Below are 15463 nucleotides of genomic sequence, written 5' to 3'. Positions count from 1 at the left end.
AGTGAATGATATGGATACAAGGGGTTTATTTGAACTAATATATAACATTAAAATTAAAGGGGACACCCGGGTTCAAACCAGGGACATCTCGATCTGCAGTCGAATGCTCTACCACTGAGCTATATCCCCTAATGTTTAAAATAAATATAGGAAAATAACGACTGATACTATTTTGAAATTTCGTAAAAATGTGCTTAAATTGTTCATACATGAACAAACTGAAGTGTTGGTAGGCATAGAGTGAATGATATGGATACAAGTGTTTTATGTTGGCTAATGTATAACATTAAAATAGAAGGGGACACCCGGGTTTAAACCGAGGACCTCTCGATCTGCAGTCGAGCTCTACCACTGAGCTATATCCCCACAAGTTTAAAATAAATATAGAAAAATAACGACTGATACGATTTTGAAATTACGTCATAATGTGCTTAAATTATTCATACATAAACAAAATGAAGTGTTTAGGCATAGAGTGAAAGATCTGGACACAAGTGTTTTATATTGGCTAATATATAACATTAAAATAGAAGGGGACACCCGGGTTCGAACCAGGGACCTCTCGATCTGCAGTTGAATGCTCTACCACTGAGCTATATCCCCACATGTTTAAAATAATTATGGAAAAATAACGACTGATATTATTTTGAAATTACGTCATAATGTGCTTAAATTGTTCATGCATAAATAAAATGAAGTGTTGTTACGCATACAGTGAATGATATGGATACAAGGGGTTTATTTGTGCTAATATATAACATTAAAATTAAAGGGGACACCCGGGTTCAAACCAGGGACCTCTCGATCTGCAGTCGAATGCTCTATCACTGAGCTATATCCCCACATGTTTAAACTAAATATAGGTAAATAACGACTAATACTATTTTGAAATTACGTAAAAATGTGCTTAAATTGTTCATACATGAACAAACTGAAGTGTTGGTAGGCATAGAGTGAATGATATGGATACAAGTGTTTTATGTTGGCTAATGTATAACATTAAAATAGAAGGGGACACCCGGGTTTAAACCGAGGACCTCTCGATCTGCAGTCGAGCTCTACAACTGAGCTATATCCCCATATCTTTAAAATAAATATAGGAAAATAACTACTGATACAATTTTAAAATTACGTCATTATGTGCTTAAATTGTTCATACATAAACAAAATGAAGCGTTTAGGCATAGAGTGAATGATCTGGACACAAGTGTTTTATGTTGGCTAATATATAACATTAAAATAGAAGGGGACACCCGGGTTCGAACCAGGGACCTCTCGATCTGCAGTCGAATGCTCTACCACTGAGCTATATCCCCACATGATTAAAATAAATGTAGAAAAATAACGACTGATACTATTTTGAAATTACGTCATAATGTGCTTGAATTGTTCATGCATTAACAAAATAAAGTGTTTAGGATAGAGTGAATGATCTGGACACAAGTGTTTTATGTTGGCAAATGCATAACATTAAAATAGAAAGGGACACCCGGGTTCGAACCAGGGACCTCTCGATCTGCAGTCGAGCTCTACCACTGAGCTATATCCCCACAAGTTTAAAATAAATATAGAAAAATAACTAATGATACAATTTTAAAATTACGTCAAATTGTGCTTACATTTTTAATACATAAACAAAATGAAGTGTTTTGACATAGAGTGAATGATCTGGACACAAGTGTTTTATGTTCGCTAATGCATAACATTAAAATAGAAGGGGACACCCGGGTTCGAACCAGGGACCTCTCGATCTGCAGTCGAATGCTCTACCACTGAGCTATATCCCCACATGTCTAAATTTAATATAGGAAAATAACGACTGATACTATTTTGAAATTACGTAAAATGTGCTTAAATTGTTCATACATAAACATACTGAAGTGTTGTTACGCATACAGTGAATGATATGGATACAAGGGGTTTATTTGTGCTAATATATAACATTAAAATTAAAGGGGACACCCGGGTTCAAACCAGGGACCTCTCGATCTGCAGTCGAATGCTCTATCACTGAGCTATATCCCCACATGTTTAAACTAAATATAGGTAAATAACGACTGATACTATTTTGAAATTACGTAAAAATGTGCTTAAATTGTTCATACATAAACATACTGAAGTGTTGTTACGCATAGAGTGAATGATCTGGACACAAGTGTTTTATGTTGGCTAATGTATAACATAAAAATTGAAGGGGACACCCGGGTTTAAACCGAGGACCTCTCGATCTGCAGTCGAGCTCTACCACTGAGCTACATCCCCACAAGTTTAAAATAAATATAGAAAAATAACGACTGATACGATTTTGAAATTACGTCATAATGTGCTTAAATTGTTCATACATAAACAAAATGAAGTGTTTAAGCATAGAGTGAAAGATCTGGACACAAGTGTTTTATGTTGGCTAATATATAACATTAAAATAGAAGGGGACACCCGGGTTCGATCCAGGGACCTCTCGAATGCAGTCGAATGCTCTACCACTGAGCTATATCCCCACATGTTTAAAATAATTACAGAAAAATAACGACTGATATTATTTTGAAATTACGTCATAATGTGCTTAAATTGTTCATGCATAAATAAAATGAAGTGTTGCTACGCATACAGTGAATGATATGGATACAAGGGGTTTATTTGTGCTAATATATAACATTAAAATTAAAGGGGACACCCGGGTTCAAACCAGGGACCTCTCGATCTGCAGTCGAATGCTCTATCACTGAGCTATATCCCCACATGTTTAAACTAAATATAGGTAAATAACGACTGATACTATTTTGAAATTACGTAAAAATGTGCTTAAATTGTTCATACATAAACATACTGAAGTGTTGTTACGCATAGAGTGAATTATCTGGACACAAGTGTTTTATGTTGGCTAATGTATAACATAAAAATTGAAGGGGACACCCGGGTTTAAACCGAGGACCTCTCGATCTGCAGTCGAGCTCTACCACTGAGCTACATCCCCACAAGTTTAAAATAAATATAGAAAAATAACGACTGATACGATTTTGAAATTACGTCATAATGTGCTTAAATTGTTCATACATAAACAAAATGAAGTGTTTAAGCATAGAGTGAAAGATCTGGACACAAGTGTTTTATGTTGGCTAATATATAACATTAAAATAGAAGAGGATACCCGGGTTCGAACCAGGGACCTCTCGATCTGCAGTCGAATGCTCTACCACTGAGCTATATCCCCACATGTTTAAAATAATTATAGAAAAATAACGACTGATATTATTTTGAAATTACGTCATAATGTGCTTAAATTGTTCATGCATAAATAAAATGAAGTGTTGTTACGCATACAGTGAATGATATGGATACAAGGGGTTTATTTGTGCTAATATATAACATTAAAATTAAAGGGGACACCCGGGTTCAAACCAGGGACCTCTCGATCTGCAGTCGAATGCTCTATCACTGAGCTATATCCCCACATGTTTAAACTAAATATAGGTAAATAACGACTAATACTATTTTGAAATTACGTAAAAATGTGCTTAAATTGTTCATACATGAACAAACTGAAGTGTTGGTAGGCATAGAGTGAATGATATGGATACAAGTGTTTTATGTTGGCTAATGTATAACATTAAAATAGAAGGGGACACCCGGGTTTAAACCGAGGACCTCTCGATCTGCAGTCGAGCTCTACCACTGAGCTATATCCCCACATCTTTAAAATAAATATAGGAAAATAACTACTGATACAATTTTGAAATTAGGTCATAATGTGCTTAAATTATTCATACATAAACGAAATGAAGTGTTTAGGTATAGAGTGAAAGATCTGGACACAAGTGTTTTATGTTGGCAAATATATAACATTAAAATAGAAGGGGACACCCGGGTTCGAACCAGGGACCTCTCGATCTGCAGTCGAATGCTCTACCACTGAGCTATATCCCCACATGTTTAAAATAATTATAGAAAAATAACGACTGATATTATTTTGAAATTACGTCATAATGTGCTTAAATTGTTCATGCATAAATAAAATGAAGTGTTGTTACGCATACAGTGAATGATATGGATACAAGGGGTTTATTTGTGCTAATATATAACATTAAAATTAAAGGGGACACCCGGGTTCAAACCAGGGACCTCTCGATCTGCAGTCGAATGCTCTATCACTGAGCTATATCCCCACATGTTTAAACTAAATATAGGTAAATAACGACTAATACTATTTTGAAATTACGTAAAAATGTGCTTAAATTGTTCATACATGAACAAACTGAAGTGTTGGTAGGCATAGAGTGAATGATATGGATACAAGTGTTTTATGTTGGCTAATGTATAACATTAAAATAGAAGGGGACACCCGGGTTTAAACCGAGGACTTCTCGATCTGCAGTCGAGCTCTATCACTGAGCTATATCCCCACATGTTTAAAATAAATATAGGAAAATAACTACTGATACAATTTTAATATTACGTCATAATGTGCTTAAATTGTTCATACATAAACAAAATGAAGCGTTTAGGCATAGAGTGAATGATCTGGACACAAGTGTTTTTTGTTCGCTAATGCATAACATTAAAACAGAAGGGAACACCCGGGTTCGAACCAGGGACCTCTCGATCTGCAGTCGTATGCTCTACCACTAAGGTATATCCCCACATATTTAAAATAAATACATATAGAAAAATAACGACTGATACTATTTTAAAATTACGTCATAATGTGCTTAAATTGTTCATGCATAAATAAAATGAAGTGTTGTTACGCATACAGTGAATGATATAGATACAAGGGGTTTATCTGTGCTAATATTTTACATTAAAATTAAAGAGGACACCCGGGTTCAAACCAGGGACCTCTCGATCTGCAGTCGAATGCTCTACCACTAAGCTATATCCCCTCATGTTTAAAAATAAATATAGGAAAATAACGACTGATACTATTTTGAAATTACGTAAAAATGTGCTTAAATTGTTCATACATAAACATACTGAAGTGTTGTTACGCATAGAGTGAATGATCTGGACACAAGTGTTTTATGTTGGCTAATGTATAACATAAAAATTGAAGGGGACACCCGGGTTTAAACCGAGGACCTCTCGATCTGCAGTCGAGCTCTACCACTGAGCTATATCCCCACAAGTTTAAAATACATATAGAAAAATAACGACTGATACGATTTTGAAATTACGTCATAATGTGCTTAAATTGTTCATACATAAACAAAATGAAGTGTTTAGGCATAGAGTGAAAGATCTGGACACAAGTGTTTTATGTTGGCTAATATATAACATTAAAATAGAAGGGGACACCCGGGTTCGAACCAGGGACCTCGCGATCTGCAGTCGAATGCTCTACCACTGAGCTATATCCCCACATGTTTAAAATAATTATAGAAAAATAACGACTGATATTATTTTGAAATTACGTCATAATGTGCTTAAATTGTTCATGCATAAATAAAATGAAGTGTTGTTACGCATACAGTGAATGATATGGATACAAGGGTTTTATTTGTGCTAATATATAACATTAAAATTAAAGGGGACACCCGGGTTCAAACCAGGGACCTCTCGATCTGCAGTCGAATGCTCTATTACTGAGCTATATCCCCACATGTTTAAACTATATATAGGTAAATAACGACTAATACTATTTTGAAATTACGTAAAAATGTGCTTAAATTGTTCATACATGAACAAACTGAAGTGTTGGTAGGCATAGAGTGAATGATATGGATACAAGTGTTTTATGTTGGCTAATGTATAACATTAAAATAGAAGGGGACACCCGGGTTTAAACCGAGGACCTCTCGATCTGCAGTCGATCTCTACCACTGAGCTATATCCCCACATCTTTAAAATAAATATAGGAAAATAACTACTGATACAATTTTGAAATTACGTCATAATGTGCTTAAATTATTCATACATAAACGAAATGAAGTGTTTAGGCATAGAGTGAAAGATCTGGACACAAGTGTTTTATGTTGGCTAATATATAACATTAAAATAGAAGGGGACACCCGGGTTTAAACCGAGGACCTCTCGATCTGCAGTCGAGCTCTACAACTGAGCTATATCCCCATATCTTTAAAATAAATATAGGAAAATAACTACTGATACAATTTTAAAATTACGTCATTATGTGCTTAAATTGTTCATACATAAACAAAATGAAGCGTTTAGGCATAGAGTGAATGATCTGGACACAAGTGTTTTATGTTGGCTAATATATAACATTAAAATAGAAGGGGACACCCGGGTTCGAACCAGGGACCTCTCGATCTGCAGTCGAATGCTCTACCACTGAGCTATATCCCCACATGATTAAAATAAATGTAGAAAAATAACGACTGATACTATTTTGAAATTACGTCATAATGTGCTTGAATTGTTCATGCATTAACAAAATAAAGTGTTTAGGATAGAGTGAATGATCTGGACACAAGTGTTTTATGTTGGCAAATGCATAACATTAAAATAGAAAGGGACACCCGGGTTCGAACCAGGGACCTCTCGATCTGCAGTCGAGCTCTACCACTGAGCTATATCCCCACAAGTTTAAAATAAATATAGAAAAATAACTAATGATACAATTTTAAAATTACGTCAAATTGTGCTTACATTTTTAATACATAAACAAAATGAAGTGTTTTGACATAGAGTGAATGATCTGGACACAAGTGTTTTATGTTCGCTAATGCATAACATTAAAATAGAAGGGGACACCCGGGTTCGAACCAGGGACCTCTCGATCTGCAGTCGAATGCTCTACCACTGAGCTATATCCCCACATGTCTAAATTTAATATAGGAAAATAACGACTGATACTATTTTGAAATTACGTAAAATGTGCTTAAATTGTTCATACATAAACATACTGAAGTGTTGTTACGCATACAGTGAATGATATGGATACAAGGGGTTTATTTGTGCTAATATATAACATTAAAATTAAAGGGGACACCCGGGTTCAAACCAGGGACCTCTCGATCTGCAGTCGAATGCTCTATCACTGAGCTATATCCCCACATGTTTAAACTAAATATAGGTAAATAACGACTGATACTATTTTGAAATTACGTAAAAATGTGCTTAAATTGTTCATACATAAACATACTGAAGTGTTGTTACGCATAGAGTGAATGATCTGGACACAAGTGTTTTATGTTGGCTAATGTATAACATAAAAATTGAAGGGGACACCCGGGTTTAAACCGAGGACCTCTCGATCTGCAGTCGAGCTCTACCACTGAGCTACATCCCCACAAGTTTAAAATAAATATAGAAAAATAACGACTGATACGATTTTGAAATTACGTCATAATGTGCTTAAATTGTTCATACATAAACAAAATGAAGTGTTTAAGCATAGAGTGAAAGATCTGGACACAAGTGTTTTATGTTGGCTAATATATAACATTAAAATAGAAGGGGACACCCGGGTTCGATCCAGGGACCTCTCGAATGCAGTCGAATGCTCTACCACTGAGCTATATCCCCACATGTTTAAAATAATTACAGAAAAATAACGACTGATATTATTTTGAAATTACGTCATAATGTGCTTAAATTGTTCATGCATAAATAAAATGAAGTGTTGCTACGCATACAGTGAATGATATGGATACAAGGGGTTTATTTGTGCTAATATATAACATTAAAATTAAAGGGGACACCCGGGTTCAAACCAGGGACCTCTCGATCTGCAGTCGAATGCTCTATCACTGAGCTATATCCCCACATGTTTAAACTAAATATAGGTAAATAACGACTGATACTATTTTGAAATTACGTAAAAATGTGCTTAAATTGTTCATACATAAACATACTGAAGTGTTGTTACGCATAGAGTGAATTATCTGGACACAAGTGTTTTATGTTGGCTAATGTATAACATAAAAATTGAAGGGGACACCCGGGTTTAAACCGAGGACCTCTCGATCTGCAGTCGAGCTCTACCACTGAGCTACATCCCCACAAGTTTAAAATAAATATAGAAAAATAACGACTGATACGATTTTGAAATTACGTCATAATGTGCTTAAATTGTTCATACATAAACAAAATGAAGTGTTTAAGCATAGAGTGAAAGATCTGGACACAAGTGTTTTATGTTGGCTAATATATAACATTAAAATAGAAGAGGATACCCGGGTTCGAACCAGGGACCTCTCGATCTGCAGTCGAATGCTCTACCACTGAGCTATATCCCCACATGTTTAAAATAATTATAGAAAAATAACGACTGATATTATTTTGAAATTACGTCATAATGTGCTTAAATTGTTCATGCATAAATAAAATGAAGTGTTGTTACGCATACAGTGAATGATATGGATACAAGGGGTTTATTTGTGCTAATATATAACATTAAAATTAAAGGGGACACCCGGGTTCAAACCAGGGACCTCTCGATCTGCAGTCGAATGCTCTATCACTGAGCTATATCCCCACATGTTTAAACTAAATATAGGTAAATAACGACTAATACTATTTTGAAATTACGTAAAAATGTGCTTAAATTGTTCATACATGAACAAACTGAAGTGTTGGTAGGCATAGAGTGAATGATATGGATACAAGTGTTTTATGTTGGCTAATGTATAACATTAAAATAGAAGGGGACACCCGGGTTTAAACCGAGGACCTCTCGATCTGCAGTCGAGCTCTACCACTGAGCTATATCCCCACATCTTTAAAATAAATATAGGAAAATAACTACTGATACAATTTTGAAATTAGGTCATAATGTGCTTAAATTATTCATACATAAACGAAATGAAGTGTTTAGGTATAGAGTGAAAGATCTGGACACAAGTGTTTTATGTTGGCAAATATATAACATTAAAATAGAAGGGGACACCCGGGTTCGAACCAGGGACCTCTCGATCTGCAGTCGAATGCTCTACCACTGAGCTATATCCCCACATGTTTAAAATAATTATAGAAAAATAACGACTGATATTATTTTGAAATTACGTCATAATGTGCTTAAATTGTTCATGCATAAATAAAATGAAGTGTTGTTACGCATACAGTGAATGATATGGATACAAGGGGTTTATTTGTGCTAATATATAACATTAAAATTAAAGGGGACACCCGGGTTCAAACCAGGGACCTCTCGATCTGCAGTCGAATGCTCTATCACTGAGCTATATCCCCACATGTTTAAACTAAATATAGGTAAATAACGACTAATACTATTTTGAAATTACGTAAAAATGTGCTTAAATTGTTCATACATGAACAAACTGAAGTGTTGGTAGGCATAGAGTGAATGATATGGATACAAGTGTTTTATGTTGGCTAATGTATAACATTAAAATAGAAGGGGACACCCGGGTTTAAACCGAGGACTTCTCGATCTGCAGTCGAGCTCTATCACTGAGCTATATCCCCACATGTTTAAAATAAATATAGGAAAATAACTACTGATACAATTTTAATATTACGTCATAATGTGCTTAAATTGTTCATACATAAACAAAATGAAGCGTTTAGGCATAGAGTGAATGATCTGGACACAAGTGTTTTTTGTTCGCTAATGCATAACATTAAAACAGAAGGGAACACCCGGGTTCGAACCAGGGACCTCTCGATCTGCAGTCGTATGCTCTACCACTAAGGTATATCCCCACATATTTAAAATAAATACATATAGAAAAATAACGACTGATACTATTTTAAAATTACGTCATAATGTGCTTAAATTGTTCATGCATAAATAAAATGAAGTGTTGTTACGCATACAGTGAATGATATAGATACAAGGGGTTTATCTGTGCTAATATTTTACATTAAAATTAAAGAGGACACCCGGGTTCAAACCAGGGACCTCTCGATCTGCAGTCGAATGCTCTACCACTAAGCTATATCCCCTCATGTTTAAAAATAAATATAGGAAAATAACGACTGATACTATTTTGAAATTACGTAAAAATGTGCTTAAATTGTTCATACATAAACATACTGAAGTGTTGTTACGCATAGAGTGAATGATCTGGACACAAGTGTTTTATGTTGGCTAATGTATAACATAAAAATTGAAGGGGACACCCGGGTTTAAACCGAGGACCTCTCGATCTGCAGTCGAGCTCTACCACTGAGCTATATCCCCACAAGTTTAAAATACATATAGAAAAATAACGACTGATACGATTTTGAAATTACGTCATAATGTGCTTAAATTGTTCATACATAAACAAAATGAAGTGTTTAGGCATAGAGTGAAAGATCTGGACACAAGTGTTTTATGTTGGCTAATATATAACATTAAAATAGAAGGGGACACCCGGGTTCGAACCAGGGACCTCGCGATCTGCAGTCGAATGCTCTACCACTGAGCTATATCCCCACATGTTTAAAATAATTATAGAAAAATAACGACTGATATTATTTTGAAATTACGTCATAATGTGCTTAAATTGTTCATGCATAAATAAAATGAAGTGTTGTTACGCATACAGTGAATGATATGGATACAAGGGTTTTATTTGTGCTAATATATAACATTAAAATTAAAGGGGACACCCGGGTTCAAACCAGGGACCTCTCGATCTGCAGTCGAATGCTCTATTACTGAGCTATATCCCCACATGTTTAAACTATATATAGGTAAATAACGACTAATACTATTTTGAAATTACGTAAAAATGTGCTTAAATTGTTCATACATGAACAAACTGAAGTGTTGGTAGGCATAGAGTGAATGATATGGATACAAGTGTTTTATGTTGGCTAATGTATAACATTAAAATAGAAGGGGACACCCGGGTTTAAACCGAGGACCTCTCGATCTGCAGTCGATCTCTACCACTGAGCTATATCCCCACATCTTTAAAATAAATATAGGAAAATAACTACTGATACAATTTTGAAATTACGTCATAATGTGCTTAAATTATTCATACATAAACGAAATGAAGTGTTTAGGCATAGAGTGAAAGATCTGGACACAAGTGTTTTATGTTGGCTAATATATAACATTAAAATAGAAGGGGACACCCGTGTTCGAACCAGGGACCTCTCGATCTGCAGTCGAATGCTCTACCACTGAGCTATATCCCCACATGTTTAAAATAATTATAGAAAAATAACGACTGATATTATTTTGAAATTACGTCATAATGTGCTTAAATTGTTCATGCATAAATAAAATGAAGTGTTGTTACGCATACAGTGAATGATATGGATACAAGGGGTTTATTTGTGCTAATATATAACATTAAAATTAAAGGGGACACCCGGGTTCAAACCAGGGACCTCTCGATCTGCAGTCGAATGCTCTATCACTGAGATATATCCCCACATGTTTAAACTAAATATAGGTAAATAACGACTAATACTATTTTGAAATTACGTAAAAATGTGCTTAAATTGTTCATACATGAACAAACTGAAGTGTTGGTAGGCATAGAGTGAATGATATGGATACAAGCGTTTTATGTTGGCTAATGTATAACATTAAAATAGAAGGGGACACCCGGGTTTAAACCGAGGACTTCTCGATCTTCAGTCGAGCTCTATCACTGAGCTATATCCCCACATGTTTAAAATAAATATAGGAAAATAACTACTGATACAATTTTAAAATTACGTCATAATGTGCTTAAATTGTTCATACATAAACAAAATGAAGCGTTTAGGCATAGAGTGAATGATCTGGACACAAGTGTTTTATGTTGGCTAATATATAACATTAAAATAGAAGGGGACACCCGGGTTCGAACCAGGGACCTCTCGATCTGCAGTCGAGCTCTACCACTGAGCTATATCCCCACAAGTTTAAAATAAATATAGAAAAATAACGACTGATACGATTTTGAAATTACGTCATAATGTGCTTAAATTATTCATACACAAACAAAATGAAGTGTTGTTACGCATACAGTGAATGATATGGATACAAGGGGTTTATTTGTGCTAATATATAACATTAAAATTAAAGGGGACACCCGGGTTCAAACCAGGGACCTCTCGATCTGCAGTCGAATGCTCTATCACTGAGCTATATCCCCACATGTTTAAACTATATATAGGTAAATAACGACTAATACTATTTTGAAATTACGTAAAAATGTGCTTAAATTGTTCATACATGAACAAACTGAAGTGTTGGTAGGCATAGAGTGAATGATATGGATACAAGTGTTTTATGTTGGCTAATGTATAACATTAAAATAGAAGGGGACACCCGGGTTTAAACCGAGGACCTCTCGATCTGCAGTCGATCTCTACCACTGAGCTATATCCCCACATCTTTAAAATAAATATAGGAAAATAACTACTGATACAATTTTGAAATTACGTCATAATGTGCTTAAATTATTCATACATAAACGAAATGAAGTGTTTAGGCATAGAGTGAAAGATCTGGACACAAGTGTTTTATGTTGGCTAATATATAACATTAAAATAGAAGGGGACACCCGTGTTCGAACCAGGGACCTCTCGATCTGCAGTCGAATGCTCTACCACTGAGCTATATCCCCACATGTTTAAAATAATTATAGAAAAATAACGACTGATATTATTTTGAAATTACGTCATAATGTGCTTAAATTGTTCATGCATAAATAAAATGAAGTGTTGTTACGCATACAGTGAATGATATGGATACAAGGGGTTTATTTGTGCTAATATATAACATTAAAATTAAAGGGGACACCCGGGTTCAAACCAGGGACCTCTCGATCTGCAGTCGAATGCTCTATCACTGAGATATATCCCCACATGTTTAAACTAAATATAGGTAAATAACGACTAATACTATTTTGAAATTACGTAAAAATGTGCTTAAATTGTTCATACATGAACAAACTGAAGTGTTGGTAGGCATAGAGTGAATGATATGGATACAAGCGTTTTATGTTGGCTAATGTATAACATTAAAATAGAAGGGGACACCCGGGTTTAAACCGAGGACTTCTCGATCTTCAGTCGAGCTCTATCACTGAGCTATATCCCCACATGTTTAAAATAAATATAGGAAAATAACTACTGATACAATTTTAAAATTACGTCATAATGTGCTTAAATTGTTCATACATAAACAAAATGAAGCGTTTAGGCATAGAGTGAATGATCTGGACACAAGTGTTTTATGTTGGCTAATATATAACATTAAAATAGAAGGGGACACCCGGGTTCGAACCAGGGACCTCTCGATCTGCAGTCGAGCTCTACCACTGAGCTATATCCCCACAAGTTTAAAATAAATATAGAAAAATAACTAATGATACAATTTTAAAATTACGTCAAATTGTGCTTACATTTTAAATACATAAACAAAATGAAGTGTTTTGACATAGAGTGAATGATCTGAACACAAGTGTTTTATGTTCGCTAATGCATAACATTAAAACAGAAGGGGACACCCGGGTTCGAACCAGGGACCTCTCGATCTGCAGTCGAATGCTCTACCACTGAGCTATATCCCCTCATGTTTAAAAATAAATATAGGAAAATAACGACTGATACTATTTTGAAATTACGTAAAAATGTGCTTAAATTGTTCATACATAAACATACTGAAGTGTTGTTACGCATAGAGTGAATGATCTGGACACAAGTGTTTTATGTTGGCTAATGTATAACATAAAAATTGAAGGGGACACCCGGGTTTAAACCGAGGACCTCTCGATCTGCAGTCGAGCTCTACCACTGAGCTATATCCCCACAAGTTTAAAATACATATAGAAAAATAACGACTGATACGATTTTGAAATTACGTCATAATGTGCTTAAATTGTTCATACATAAACAAAATGAAGTGTTTAGGCATAGAGTGAAAGATCTGGACACAAGTGTTTTATGTTGGCTAATATATAACATTAATATAGAAGGGGACACCCGGGTTCGAACCAGGGACCTCTCGATCTGCAGTCGAATGCTCTACCACTGAGCTATATCCCCACATGTTTAAAATAAATATAGAAAAATAACGACTAACACTATTTTGAAATTACGTCATAATGTGCTTAAATTGTTCATACATAAATAAAATGAAGTGTTGTTGCGCATACAGTGAATGACATGGATACAAGGGGTTTATTTCTGCTAATATATAACATTAAAATTAAATGGGACACCCGGGTTCAAACCAGGGACCTCTCGATCTGCAGTCGAATGCTCTACCACTGAGCTATATCCCCACATGTTTAAAATAAATATCGGAAAATAACGACTGATACTGTTTTGAAATTACGTAAAAAATGTGCTTAAATTGTTCATACATAAACAAAATGAAGTGTTGTTAGGCATAGAGTGAATGATATGAATAGAAGGGGTTTATTTGAGCTGTATCCCCACATGTTTAAAATAAATATATGGAAATAACAACTGATACTATTTTGAAAGTACGTAAAAAATGTGCTTAAATTGTTCATACATAAACAAAATGAAGTGTTGTTCGGCATAGAGTGAATGATATGAATACAAGGGGTTTATTTGTGCTAATATACAACATTAAAATTAAAGGGGACACCCGGGACCTCTCGATCTGCAGTCGAATGCTCTACCACTAAGCTATATCCCCACATCTTTAAAATAAATATAAGAAAATAACTACTGATACAATTTTAAAATTACGTCATAATGTGCTTAAATTGTTCATACATAAACAAAATGAAGCGTTTAGGCATAGAGTGAATGATCTGGACACAAGTGTTTTATGTTGGCTAATGTATAACATTAAAGTAGAAGGGGACACCCGGGTTAAAGCGAGGATCTCTCGATCTCAAGTCGAGCTCTACCACTGAGCTATATCCCCACAAGTTTAAAATAAATATAGAAAAATAACTAATGATACAATTTTAAAATTACGTCAAATTGTGCTTACATTTTTAATACATAAACAAAATGAAGTGTTTTGACATAGAGTGAATGATCTGGACACAAGTGTTTTATGTTCGCTAATGCATAACATTAAAATAGAAGGGGACACCCGGGTTAGAACCAGGGACCTCTCGATCTGCAGTCGAATGCTCTACCACTGAGCTATATCCCCCCATGTCGAAAATTAATATAGGAAAATAACGACTGATACTATTTTGAAATTACGTAAAAATGTGCTTAAATTGTTCATACATGAACAAACTGAAGTGTTGGTAGGCATAGAGTGAATGATATGGATACAAGTGTTTTATGTTGGCTAATGTATAACATTAAAATAGAAGGGGACACCCGGGTTTAAACCGAGGACCTCTCGATCTGCAGTCGAGCTCCACTACTGAGCTATATCTCCACATGTTTAAAATAAATATAGGAAAATAACTACTGATACAATTTTGAAATTACGTAAAAATGTGCTTAAAGTGTTCATACATAAACATACTGAAGTGTTGTTACGCATAGAGTGAATGATCTGGACACAAGTGTTTTATGTTGGCTAATGTATAATATAAAAATTGAAGGGGACACCCGGGTTTAAACCGAGGACCTCTCGATCTGCAGTCGAGCTCTACCACTGAGCTAT

At 34.9% G+C, this 15463-nt stretch overlaps 30 non-coding genes across 30 annotated transcripts; all 30 read right to left on the bottom strand.

The window, feature by feature from the left end:
* Positions 1-57: 57 nt before the first annotated feature.
* Positions 58-129, bottom strand: TRNAC-GCA (transfer RNA cysteine (anticodon GCA)). Its single transcript has one exon. It is a non-coding gene; the product is annotated as a tRNA-Cys (tRNA).
* Positions 130-531: 402 nt separating this feature from the next.
* On the bottom strand, positions 532-603 carry TRNAC-GCA (transfer RNA cysteine (anticodon GCA)). Its single transcript has one exon. It is a non-coding gene; the product is annotated as a tRNA-Cys (tRNA).
* Positions 604-770: 167 nt separating this feature from the next.
* Positions 771-842, bottom strand: TRNAC-GCA (transfer RNA cysteine (anticodon GCA)). Its single transcript has one exon. It is a non-coding gene; the product is annotated as a tRNA-Cys (tRNA).
* A 402-nt stretch (positions 843-1244) lies between these two features.
* Positions 1245-1316, bottom strand: TRNAC-GCA (transfer RNA cysteine (anticodon GCA)). Its single transcript has one exon. It is a non-coding gene; the product is annotated as a tRNA-Cys (tRNA).
* Positions 1317-1715: 399 nt separating this feature from the next.
* TRNAC-GCA (transfer RNA cysteine (anticodon GCA)) lies at positions 1716-1787 on the bottom strand. Its single transcript has one exon. It is a non-coding gene; the product is annotated as a tRNA-Cys (tRNA).
* Positions 1788-1953: 166 nt separating this feature from the next.
* On the bottom strand, positions 1954-2025 carry TRNAC-GCA (transfer RNA cysteine (anticodon GCA)). Its single transcript has one exon. It is a non-coding gene; the product is annotated as a tRNA-Cys (tRNA).
* Positions 2026-2665: 640 nt separating this feature from the next.
* Positions 2666-2737, bottom strand: TRNAC-GCA (transfer RNA cysteine (anticodon GCA)). Its single transcript has one exon. It is a non-coding gene; the product is annotated as a tRNA-Cys (tRNA).
* A 402-nt stretch (positions 2738-3139) lies between these two features.
* Positions 3140-3211, bottom strand: TRNAC-GCA (transfer RNA cysteine (anticodon GCA)). Its single transcript has one exon. It is a non-coding gene; the product is annotated as a tRNA-Cys (tRNA).
* Positions 3212-3378: 167 nt separating this feature from the next.
* TRNAC-GCA (transfer RNA cysteine (anticodon GCA)) lies at positions 3379-3450 on the bottom strand. Its single transcript has one exon. It is a non-coding gene; the product is annotated as a tRNA-Cys (tRNA).
* A 402-nt stretch (positions 3451-3852) lies between these two features.
* Positions 3853-3924, bottom strand: TRNAC-GCA (transfer RNA cysteine (anticodon GCA)). The gene has a single exon. It is a non-coding gene; the product is annotated as a tRNA-Cys (tRNA).
* Positions 3925-4091: 167 nt separating this feature from the next.
* On the bottom strand, positions 4092-4163 carry TRNAC-GCA (transfer RNA cysteine (anticodon GCA)). The gene has a single exon. It is a non-coding gene; the product is annotated as a tRNA-Cys (tRNA).
* Positions 4164-4808: 645 nt separating this feature from the next.
* On the bottom strand, positions 4809-4880 carry TRNAC-GCA (transfer RNA cysteine (anticodon GCA)). Its single transcript has one exon. It is a non-coding gene; the product is annotated as a tRNA-Cys (tRNA).
* A 403-nt stretch (positions 4881-5283) lies between these two features.
* Positions 5284-5355, bottom strand: TRNAC-GCA (transfer RNA cysteine (anticodon GCA)). Its single transcript has one exon. It is a non-coding gene; the product is annotated as a tRNA-Cys (tRNA).
* An 876-nt stretch (positions 5356-6231) lies between these two features.
* On the bottom strand, positions 6232-6303 carry TRNAC-GCA (transfer RNA cysteine (anticodon GCA)). Its single transcript has one exon. It is a non-coding gene; the product is annotated as a tRNA-Cys (tRNA).
* Positions 6304-6702: 399 nt separating this feature from the next.
* On the bottom strand, positions 6703-6774 carry TRNAC-GCA (transfer RNA cysteine (anticodon GCA)). Its single transcript has one exon. It is a non-coding gene; the product is annotated as a tRNA-Cys (tRNA).
* Positions 6775-6940: 166 nt separating this feature from the next.
* On the bottom strand, positions 6941-7012 carry TRNAC-GCA (transfer RNA cysteine (anticodon GCA)). Its single transcript has one exon. It is a non-coding gene; the product is annotated as a tRNA-Cys (tRNA).
* Positions 7013-7652: 640 nt separating this feature from the next.
* Positions 7653-7724, bottom strand: TRNAC-GCA (transfer RNA cysteine (anticodon GCA)). Its single transcript has one exon. It is a non-coding gene; the product is annotated as a tRNA-Cys (tRNA).
* Positions 7725-8126: 402 nt separating this feature from the next.
* Positions 8127-8198, bottom strand: TRNAC-GCA (transfer RNA cysteine (anticodon GCA)). The gene has a single exon. It is a non-coding gene; the product is annotated as a tRNA-Cys (tRNA).
* Positions 8199-8365: 167 nt separating this feature from the next.
* TRNAC-GCA (transfer RNA cysteine (anticodon GCA)) lies at positions 8366-8437 on the bottom strand. Its single transcript has one exon. It is a non-coding gene; the product is annotated as a tRNA-Cys (tRNA).
* Positions 8438-8839: 402 nt separating this feature from the next.
* Positions 8840-8911, bottom strand: TRNAC-GCA (transfer RNA cysteine (anticodon GCA)). The gene has a single exon. It is a non-coding gene; the product is annotated as a tRNA-Cys (tRNA).
* Positions 8912-9078: 167 nt separating this feature from the next.
* On the bottom strand, positions 9079-9150 carry TRNAC-GCA (transfer RNA cysteine (anticodon GCA)). The gene has a single exon. It is a non-coding gene; the product is annotated as a tRNA-Cys (tRNA).
* Positions 9151-9795: 645 nt separating this feature from the next.
* On the bottom strand, positions 9796-9867 carry TRNAC-GCA (transfer RNA cysteine (anticodon GCA)). The gene has a single exon. It is a non-coding gene; the product is annotated as a tRNA-Cys (tRNA).
* A 403-nt stretch (positions 9868-10270) lies between these two features.
* TRNAC-GCA (transfer RNA cysteine (anticodon GCA)) lies at positions 10271-10342 on the bottom strand. The gene has a single exon. It is a non-coding gene; the product is annotated as a tRNA-Cys (tRNA).
* A 641-nt stretch (positions 10343-10983) lies between these two features.
* Positions 10984-11055, bottom strand: TRNAC-GCA (transfer RNA cysteine (anticodon GCA)). The gene has a single exon. It is a non-coding gene; the product is annotated as a tRNA-Cys (tRNA).
* Positions 11056-11933: 878 nt separating this feature from the next.
* On the bottom strand, positions 11934-12005 carry TRNAC-GCA (transfer RNA cysteine (anticodon GCA)). The gene has a single exon. It is a non-coding gene; the product is annotated as a tRNA-Cys (tRNA).
* A 402-nt stretch (positions 12006-12407) lies between these two features.
* TRNAC-GCA (transfer RNA cysteine (anticodon GCA)) lies at positions 12408-12479 on the bottom strand. The gene has a single exon. It is a non-coding gene; the product is annotated as a tRNA-Cys (tRNA).
* An 876-nt stretch (positions 12480-13355) lies between these two features.
* Positions 13356-13427, bottom strand: TRNAC-GCA (transfer RNA cysteine (anticodon GCA)). The gene has a single exon. It is a non-coding gene; the product is annotated as a tRNA-Cys (tRNA).
* Positions 13428-13830: 403 nt separating this feature from the next.
* TRNAC-GCA (transfer RNA cysteine (anticodon GCA)) lies at positions 13831-13902 on the bottom strand. The gene has a single exon. It is a non-coding gene; the product is annotated as a tRNA-Cys (tRNA).
* Positions 13903-14069: 167 nt separating this feature from the next.
* On the bottom strand, positions 14070-14142 carry TRNAC-GCA (transfer RNA cysteine (anticodon GCA)). Its single transcript has one exon. It is a non-coding gene; the product is annotated as a tRNA-Cys (tRNA).
* Positions 14143-14923: 781 nt separating this feature from the next.
* Positions 14924-14995, bottom strand: TRNAC-GCA (transfer RNA cysteine (anticodon GCA)). Its single transcript has one exon. It is a non-coding gene; the product is annotated as a tRNA-Cys (tRNA).
* Between the last annotated feature and the right edge of the window lie 468 nt (positions 14996-15463).

Source organism: Saccoglossus kowalevskii, chromosome 2 (genome assembly GCF_978046115.1).
Source record: "Saccoglossus kowalevskii chromosome 2, keSacKowa6.1, whole genome shotgun sequence".
Lineage (NCBI taxonomy): Eukaryota > Metazoa > Hemichordata > Enteropneusta > Harrimaniidae > Saccoglossus > Saccoglossus kowalevskii.
The sequence above is the reverse complement of the archived record's forward strand: the minus strand, read 5'-3'. Positions and strand labels throughout refer to the sequence as shown.